Below are 10,678 nucleotides of genomic sequence, written 5' to 3' on the forward strand. Positions count from 1 at the left end.
ATTTTGGGAGCGGGATACCTCAGTGCGTAAGGTGTTGTTCCACACCTTGTTCGTGAGTAAGTTTTTAAAATCCGGGCCTCGGGTTCGAATACAGGTGTGTCAAATAATTTTTTATTTTGTTGCCGTAACCGTGAGTCAACCCTGTGGCTTCGGGAGCCTCACTCAGCCCCTCTAAATCGGAATTCTCCGTAAACTACCTCCTTGTATTACCTTTGTTCAAAATACTGTACCTCCTTACAAAGTACTGAACCCCTGACCTTTCATAGATTGCAGCAGTACAGATTTTAATTATTATATTTTATAATTATTTAACCTAAGACAACCATTTGAGTAGGATTACGGCTGCTGAAATGCGATTTTTGTGAATAATATTGGGCAGAACTATGAGGGGAAAACGTCTGTAGAATGGGGGAAGACAGAGTGCCAAAAAAATGTATGCAGGCGACTGGCAGAAGTTCTGTGGAGCTTATGCAACGACTAGGTCTGGAAAGATGAAAAACACTGGCTCAGATAAAGATGTTGGCCAGAGGCCGAGATGTGTGGACCAAGTTAGAGGCTCCTCCACGCTGAAAGACATTTAAGAAGGATGAGAAAGAAGAAGAGAAGATAATTATTTACAATTGTTTATAATTATAATTGATTTTTTCTCGCATTTGCGTGTTCAGAACTGAGCTGGAGTACAAGACCAACTGCAATAATTCTTTTGAACCTTGAAATATGAATGAATAAATCAAAATTATAGAAAATCACGCATTTATCAAGTCCGAATGACATACCAATGGCATTAGTCTGGAACGATACGGTATCTTCCATGTTCTGCAATGTGGCTATTTTTCTCCACTCCACATATTTAAGGATAATAAAGAATCAAAAAAAGGGTTTTGTAACAAATCAAAAAACTTTCACTTACTAAAAAATCGTATTTTAGGATTTCCTGGGGTGAAAATAACGAACATGTTTCTTTCAATAACAGTTAAATAAAAATGAGAAAGGGTTTCATGAATGCGATCGGAAGAGATTGGGTTGCCTCGAATTTTCCCGATTCAAACTCTTAGCTCTATTTTTCCTTTAATTATTTAGCACATTCTTGAATATTTTGTAATTATCCATAGTTTAACAATGAGAGGTGTTTTTTAAATTTCAAATAAGCAAAATTATAGGTACTTTAAATTTTTTTTTTTATTCGACATTTAAGCCCTGTTAGATTTTTTCAATAAGAAAAACACCGGTCTACTTAATCATAAAATAAGTTTATTTTAATTAATTATGAAAAAAATAATGATTATAAAATTTAATGATAAATAATAATAAAATCTTAGAGGACCGGAATATTTGATGCCAATACCACCGGTCACTGTCTACATACATCTGTAGAGAGATGGCAGTCCTAGCCCAAATCAATACGTCCTGACGCAATCTTCCCATCTACGCTTCGATCTAACTCTCGGACCTTTAACCGTAGGTTCTGTGTTTTTTACTTGTCTACTTAATCGTACATGATTTGCCGAGTTTAATCAAGGTCGTTAAAGCTTTTTTGAAGAAAATCCTAAAATAGTGTAAAGTAAGCTGCTCTAACATCCCTAACATACACAAGCCTTAAATATATAATTTCAGTTTCGTACTACTTTTCATTTTTGAACTAGGCTGTACACACACAGACACAGATGCCAGAGGTTATGTTGACTAAAGGAGACCTCATAATGTGCATTTCCATAGAAAACTGAACTTGAAAATTTTTCACGATTGGAATATTTCCACTAACAACATATCCTATATATTGGTAAGTGAAAATAAAAATTATTATTATTATTTACTATTGTCTTATTGTTACCATTTATAGTATTATTATTGTTATAATTTAATCAAGTGTACAAGCAGGGACCTCACACTACTCAGTTATAGAAGAGATCATGAAGTAGGAGTATTATTAATAGTACAATCCTTAGAAGAATAATGTTGAATAAATATATAATTAATTGAATTATATTTATTATATACTACAATATTTTTTTAGAAAAACACCCAAATTTGGGCAAACTGAGAACCGTCTTGTTGTACAAACACGTAATAAATGAATCTAAACTATAATTTCATTTTATTTCCTCAAATATCTGACAATGAAGATATAACAAGCAATGAAATTTTAGTATAACGCGTAAAATGCATGTTTTCCACTGTAAAATAAAATCCAAATAAATTACTATGTGGGGAATGGTGACCCAAGCAATCTCGGTATGTTCGCCAAATAGGTTCCGACTATGGTTTCAAGGTTTCCATCCCAAGGACCACTTACTTAGATTAAGTTTTCAAATTAATTAAATAAACCTCACGGTGGAGACTGAATGTAAGGTTCCACATATCAAAGGATAAAAAAAAAATGAAAAAATAATTATGAAACAGTTTTCAACATTGTTCTCCCGTTTACTTCTTAACAACTAAAGTAAGAGTGCTTGAAGAAGTTTGTCGGGGGGTGCGGTCAGCAAAGAACAACATAAATAAACAAAACCATATTTATTTATTTTATGCCGACGTTTCGACCTGAGTTTCAGGTCTTCATCAGGGCTATAGAACAAAAGAGATAACAACAACATTTAGTGTAACATACAATTGAAAAGGAATAGTATACAAACAAATTTAGAATTATATAAAATATTGAATTAAATTATAAATGATAATTGATAATTGAATAATACAAAATTTTTTATTGATTGATATTTGTGGAATTGTATGGTAGTAAATTGAAAACAGTGACAGATGAAATATAATATCATTTAGGTAAGAAGATTATAATATAAGATATGTATTACATTGTGAGTATTAACTTAATGTGAGTATTAAGTTAATACTCACAATGTAATTCAGATATAAGCCACTCACTATTTTTCATTGTTCGTCATAATCTTCAATTTGTAGATTCAATTTAAATTATTTAATTTTTTCAATTTTTAGACACTACTTACATATCTTATATTATAATCTTCTTACCTAAATGATATTATATTTCATCTGTCACTGTTTTCAATTTACTACCATACAATTCCACAAATATCAATCAATAAAAAATTTTGTATTATTCAATTATCAATTATCATTTTATATCATTTATAATTTAATTCAATATTTTATATAATTCTAAATTTGTTTGTATACTATTCCGTTTCAATTGTATGTTACACTAAATGTTGTTGTTATCTCTTTTGTTCTATAGCCCTGATGAAGACCTGAAACTCAGGTCGAAACGTCGGCATAAAATAAATAAATATGGTTTTGTTTATTTATGTTGTTCTTTGCTGACCGCACCCCCCGACAAACTTCTTCAAGCATTAATCTACGGTCAACTATCTACACACACCTCAATAAAGTAAGAGTGGATTGAAGACAAAAATAATATAAGAAAAAAAAAACTAAAATCACGATATTTTTATTAATACAATAATGTGGGAGTGGGTAACTCATTGGTGAGTCACTATGCTACTATTTCAAGGACCTGGGTTCGAATCCGACTATGGCAGACATTTTCTTATCCACTCTAGCACTCTGGGTTCGGAAGGCTTCCGTAGGTCCGCCTAGCCTCATAAAGTGGGTAAATATCTAGCGGATGACCATGATGCAGACAAAATCACCTCCTTGCACAACCGTTGGTCTAATAACAGAACTTAATACTGAATAAATAAAAATTATTTTGTTAAAAAACAATATGCCAACAGATACTACCAAGTGTTGTATTGAAATATTTGAGGAACTAGGTGTTGACAATTTAATCTCACTCTCTAATTCATAACAAGGGTAAAAAAATATTGTTTATTACTTCAGTTCTGTAAAAAAAAAATTTACTTTTTCTAAAATAAACATTTAATTTGAATTGTATTCATACTTGTATGAACCTTATTTGTTTATTACTTTGTTCTATCTAAAATTAAGATCAAGAGGCGCAATCTGCTATTTGAATTTTTTTTCTCACAACCTCCATAAACTTAATATTAAAGGCATTATATATTATAGCGAGTAGGTTAGTCGATGTACGACACATCACAATCTCACAAAAGGAGATCATAAATCAAAAAAGGCAATCCTGTCCGACCGGACCCGCCCCATTAAGACCCCCAGGGAGCGACGGTCCTATATCACTTTTGAAATATTGTTTTTAAAACAGGAAGAGATGACTTTAAGATAGTCAAATCGAGCAATGTTTAAACAGTGCCTGAAATTGGAAAACGGTGTGAACACTCATTATTTTGAAATCTCAATAATTTGAACTTTTTTTCTAGTCCCTTGAGTTTCAAATCGCCTCGACTTGGTAAATGTAAAAAAGGCCAAAAATTAAGCCAGCTTCTGTTTATCAGAAAACCCTTCAATTATTTAATAATTAAGTATCACTTTTCGGAAATAATCTAAAGGCTGATTAAAACAGAAGTAAAATCTCTTTGAAAATACCACGTAATAAAAATGTCAAGTTGACCTAGCCTGTCAAGAGGATATCGACAGTAACGTCGCGTGTGACAAAATGTTCGAAATATAATTTAACAGAGCCGATATAACCAGTTACTTTACCTGCAGGAAATATACTTTCCTACGGCTAAGTGAGCTTTGTCGCGTGACTTACTTTCACAACCGAAGTTAGCACCGCAGGCTACATTAAATACTTCAAGCTTCGGCTTAGAAATACACGGGTCTTGTTACATAACGTTAAAAAAAATTGACCACTGTAAGTGTTAATATGACCTATAGATAATGTATAGATATATTTCCAAAAAAAAAATTAAATACATTATTTTGAGCAGAAAGTGTATAATATACAATATTATTCTTAAAGTTGATGAAGCTGCTAATAAGTAATTCTCAGTACTGATATTAAAATCAATTTCAAAAAATTTTTTTTTAATATTTATTTATTGCTATTTACAACTGTACATTATAATACATTTAGTAAATCTGATCTAAGTTAAATTGGAGTGTTATAGGCGTGTAGAGAAACTACCCATTGGTAGCACTCTAATGACATTTTACATTAGCTGGTCTCGTGGCCATCTTCTTTTCAGGCGCCTCGGAGGATTGTCAGGAATGGAAGAGGGTGCAATATTAGAAACTAAGGGGTTTGAGTGGTTAGAGAGTTTATAATAGAAGGAGTGATATCTGGTTCGGGCTTGATCGGTTACATAGGGAACATTAAGGTCTTTATGTATGATTTTATTTGTGACAAAGTAAGGAGCATTGAGGATTTTACGAAGGATTTTGGATTGTAAGGATTGAATACGAGAGGAATTCGAAGGTTTAGTGGAGCCCCAAAGCTCAACTCCATATTTCCAGATTATTTCAAAAATTAAAATTAAAATTGAAATTTCTTAATTGTTATCTTATTCTTATGTAATAAACGTTTATTGAAATATCATCATTATTCACTGAATGTGAGTTAAAACAATAAAACTCATTAAAGTGTAAAGACATTCATGTTCTAAAATTTCCAATCTTAAGGATTTTGATTTGGAATCAGGAGGCATAGAAAGTCATGTTTCACTTCATCAAGTGGAAACCAACAATATTTGAAAAAAATCCGGTTACGACAGGGGATAATGATGGTATTTCTGACCCGAATTTAAAATTTAGTAAGTCATTCAACGCACAAGTTAATACTCTTATATTTCTATAACAGATACTCCCTCGCTAGCAAGCCCAGTTTAGAAGTTTTAGGTACAATAAAAAATAATAATTTCGATATTTTCTGCTGTAACTGGGCTTTAGAATCATTAAAGTTTTTTTTACGGACTGTGGGGTTGAGAAAAAAAAAAGTTACTGCCGTAATGGTTAAATTACGCCAATGACATATAACGCCGCTCGTGCATTGGAAGCTTAAATGAGCAATTAATTTTTCAAAGTGAAATCGAGCGGACTCGAGCGACAGCCTATTAACCGCCAGACTCCAACTGTCGACTAATACTACAGAGCTACAACAGGATACAACGAGCGACATCGAACTGAAAAGCTTTGAAGATAGATCACCTGAAACAGCCAATATTCATTCAAGAGTTTTTCAAAACTGTTGCGCGACATGGATTTTGATAAAATGATACATTTTGTTCATGAAAAGAAATATCAGGAATGTGACGATGCAATAGCAGAAGTAAAGTAATGGTAAAAATGGAATTTTCTGAATTCAAAAATTTTATTTATTGATAAATATTACAATCTGTCATTGTTAGGCAATAGTTAATATTGACAACTGATCACATTCATACTAAAATAATAAAAAAATAATATAAAATAAAATAAATAAGAAAATGAAAAAAAATACATAAAAATAAATAAAATCTTTTCTAAATATATAAAACAGAAGTATAAAAATCAAACTATGTCAAGGATTGAACCAAAGGATTAAGATGATTAGAAAGATTTATATGGAATTTTATTGGTATGAGGTCAAGGACAAAAGGGATATGAAGGTCATCCTAGTGGAGTGTTCTGTTGGAAACATAATAGGGAGCATTGACTATAGTTCTACGGATTTTGGATAGAAAGGATTGGATACGTTTGATGTTCAATGGTTTAGCTGTTCCCCAAAGTTCAACCCCTTAGGGTAGAAATGAAGGAGTCTAGAAAGTAATTATATTTTCATATCAATTTATTGTTCTTTTATTTTATTCCATAGGTCTTGTCAAATTATCTTTTTGAAACAATATTAATTTTCAATTACCCTGAAGAGGTGTCAAGGAAAATTATCCTTTTTCCGATTATTTCTTCTATAAAAACAATAAAAAAATTACTTATTTTAAATCAGAAAGAAATAAAATTATAATTTTAAAATAAAATAGAGAATCGGGATTTATTACTGATATTTTATAAAAGTAAGAAATATATACTTTTTTACTTTATTTAGTGAAAAATATTTATTTATATAAACAAAAATCAGCATGAGCAGCTAACAATGAACGGAAGATGAGGAATCATTAGAAACTCTTGAGTGTTTATAAATGTTTCAACTAAAAATATTTTAGATATTTCTTATTTCTAATCTGAATTTACGTTGGATTTGATTGATTCATATATGAAGTAAGGGATAAATGGAGTTTTGTAAATTTATTTTTTTAATTTATTATTCAATTATCATTATTTTCTCCTTTTCTTATCTCTCCTCTTTCGAATGAGAGGTGATTCGAGGGTGAAAATAGTTCCTAAGTCAAAAGACATTGCAGCAGGCAATTGAAAAAACAGACTGGATATAGGTAAAGTTGCTGACATTCAGACTTGAAACTGTCGCTCAATATCCCCAGTAGAAGACAAGGTCCTGAAGTAGCGATCAAGCTTTAATTCGTCACGCTACAGCTTATCGCTCGTTTTCGCTTCCAGTGGACGAACGTTCTAAGTGCGGAAGCGATTAATAAATGAATGTAATAATAATAACAATATTCTTTATTCATTCTGGATTGATCCCTTTAGAATAATACACAGGCGTCAGAATTAGGCTTTAGAGAGCCTTACAGAAAAATACAAAATAAGAATGAAATTATAAAACGTCATAAAATATAATAAAATAATGAATTTGAAAAGGTTATAATGAATAACAATAATTATCAGAATATATGAAATAAGAATATAAAAAATAAAGTAAAACCATATGTCATATCTTAAAACATAAGATGACAAACACTTTTGGTAATAAATAATAGAAAATAAAAATGATAAAAATTAAATATAATTAAACTAAAAATAATAAATGGAAAGGTACAATTTCTGCTAATATACATATCTACAAGAATAAACGAAAATCTGAAACATAAAGTGCAGAAAATATATAAACTTTGTTTGAAACTTTCAATTGTTATTCTTTCGGAATTGGGTGGACTGAAGGTGGTCGAAGATACGGGATTTGAAGGTTGGAAGGGTATTAGAACTACGAATAAAGGAGGGAATAGAATTACATAAGAATGAGGAACAGATGAGGAAAGATCTACCAAAGGCTGTGGTTCATAAAGTTACACACATAAAATCAGGTGACAGGCGTCTCTAGGGACCCCAAAGATGAATTGTACAGAGCAATTAATTTTTATAGCATATAGTTATAGTAATATTATAAGAATATAGTTCTAAATGAAGATGGTTCTTGTATTTGCGTTATGTTCTCCTTTTTAATACATAAGAGATATAAGCAAGGGCTTACCCAGAATCAAAACTAGGGGGTTGGGGGGGGGGAGCTTAATCAGGTTGTTTCACATTTCAATGAATGAAAACAAAATTTCAGAAAATTGTATGTAGTTGTCACAGTGCTTTAGTAGTTATTTGTTTGAAAAAAAATATTAATTTTTATTAAAATAATACTTTTTTTACTGCTGCAGCTGCCCCCTCCCGCCCATTGGGTACGCCAACAGTTATAATTTTCAAGTCAATTCAACACTCACAATTGGTAACGGTGTATATTTTATAATGACAATATTTAAGTAACAGTTTACATAATAATTGATTAATTATCACTTCAGTTTTACAGTTAAGATTCAGGTATCCGTAAACTTATATTAAGCCTAAATTGTATCCGATGAGAACTCATAGATAGGCAATACATTAACGCATGTTTTAGGCGGGCTACGATTTTTTTTGGTTGAATACAATAATTCGGACATGCTAATTGGAAATCGGTTGAGGTGTTCGCTCAAAAAAAAAATCGTTACATATTCAGAAACGGACTGATTAAACATATTTTTTCAATACTTTTAGCGAACATTCTTGTAACATCACCGTGTGATTGGAGCAATAAAACCTATGAATTTGCAAAGGTATAACTCGATTGTTACATGAGCAAAGACTGAGAAACAAAACACATTTGATTCAATCATTGTCAGGATCATGAGCTCCTCGACTTGTTTCAAAATATTCACATTATTTATTTTAAAAAAATATGCCATCAAACATAAAAATTAACCGTCGCTGTGGTAACTAAGGCAACCATGGCGCTGAGGAAAGTAATCTTAGAATGAGGTATGACCCGTACCTAATTCGTGGGTTATCTCAAAAACGGTTCATTTTTGGGCTTTAAGACGTAGGACTCAAACTACGGGCTTGGGTACTGTTTTCCAAACTGATATTTTAAAAACTCAATTTTTAACGTATCGATTCTTCGACTTTCAGAGTTTTGAAACCTCTCACTTTTTTAAAATAAATTTTAGTAGAGTTCAAGTGAGAATTTAAAAATCTAAATTAAGATTCTTCACTTCTTTTGATACCTCGTTCGTCTAAATCCATCGCTCCACTGAGCCGGAAAAGGGATCGATTGGTAATAAAACATTAAAAATAAATTTATATTCGATCTCGAAATTAATAAGCACTAAAATAACTCTCAGCGCAACAATTCATGAAGAATCTAGAGTTCTAAACTTGATAAATATTGCAGTTTTATAAACAAGAAAATGATCTGGTACATTAACGCCATTTTTTCTCGAACATACTGAAAAATTAGGTACCCACTTTCACCATTTACAGCCTAAAATCAATTTTCAGCTATAAGCCGGGTTTCATCATAGGTGTCAGGAATCCTATTTTTTATCACTTATAATGTAATAATCACAAATCTATAAAATGTTACAGATTTAATTATAACCTACCTTATCCTTAGGAAAATTAATATTTTGAAATAAATTTGGGTAAGATCTCGAATATATTTAATCTGTATTGATGGATAAAATATTGACTAGAGGAACTAGGAACTATAACTAAAGGAAAGAAAAAAATTCAACTTTATCCTTTCAAATAAATCATGATAAATTTTATTTTTTTTATTTAACGTTTTATATAACTATAATTATGGAATATCGCAATATTGGTTTAGTTAATAAAATAAAATAATTTAATTTGGTTTTAGATTTTCCTGAAACAAGCCTATCAATCATTATATTTTTTAGTTTTAACCAGTTATATATGTATATATTCAGTTCTCTAATAGTGACAACACGCTCCAGTGTATTTATAGTATATAATTACCTGACCATAACTGAGATTAATTTTAAATACAAGATATCTTTTTTAAAACCACCTAACACAATTTTTGAAGACTATCATATCTAAATCCTTAATATTACAATTATTTGACAACTATTTTATCTTTTATTTAACATTAAAACAATAATAAACCATCAGACATTTAGCTTATTATTAACTTCTTCTGTGTATACGTATATGGATATCCTTAAGCCCCAGAAAAAATCACTTATACAACCTAAAATATCCAAAAGCTTTAACTTCCATCAACCAAACTATTTTCCATTATAACTAAGTGAGGATAACCCAAACCTATTCCTCATTACTTTGAAATTTATGTTCTATGTATATGCATATTCAGTATTGACCTGATTTCACAGGGTACAAAAATACCGAGTGGACCAAAGCTGATCTCACATTGATGTATTGAAGGGTACTGACACGTAAATCTTTAACTGGGTTACAAGCGGCAAGGAACGTACTTCAAAGTAACATGACTTTATTCGGATTCTTAAAACTTGACATTTTACTACCACAATTCAATAAATGGTACAGCTGTCCAAAACATCAAATTCGGATAATCGATGTATTCAACGCATCATTGCAATGTTTATAGAAAAAAAATAAAATAGATGATTAGGGATGGACATACTCTAAAAATACATAATGAAAACGGCGACTCTAAAAAACGTATCATAAAGAAATATGAATATATGAA

Source organism: Halyomorpha halys, unplaced genomic scaffold (assembly GCF_000696795.3).
Source record: "Halyomorpha halys isolate HHAL.00 unplaced genomic scaffold, Hhal_1.1 Scaffold81.1, whole genome shotgun sequence".
NCBI lineage: Eukaryota > Metazoa > Arthropoda > Insecta > Hemiptera > Pentatomidae > Halyomorpha > Halyomorpha halys.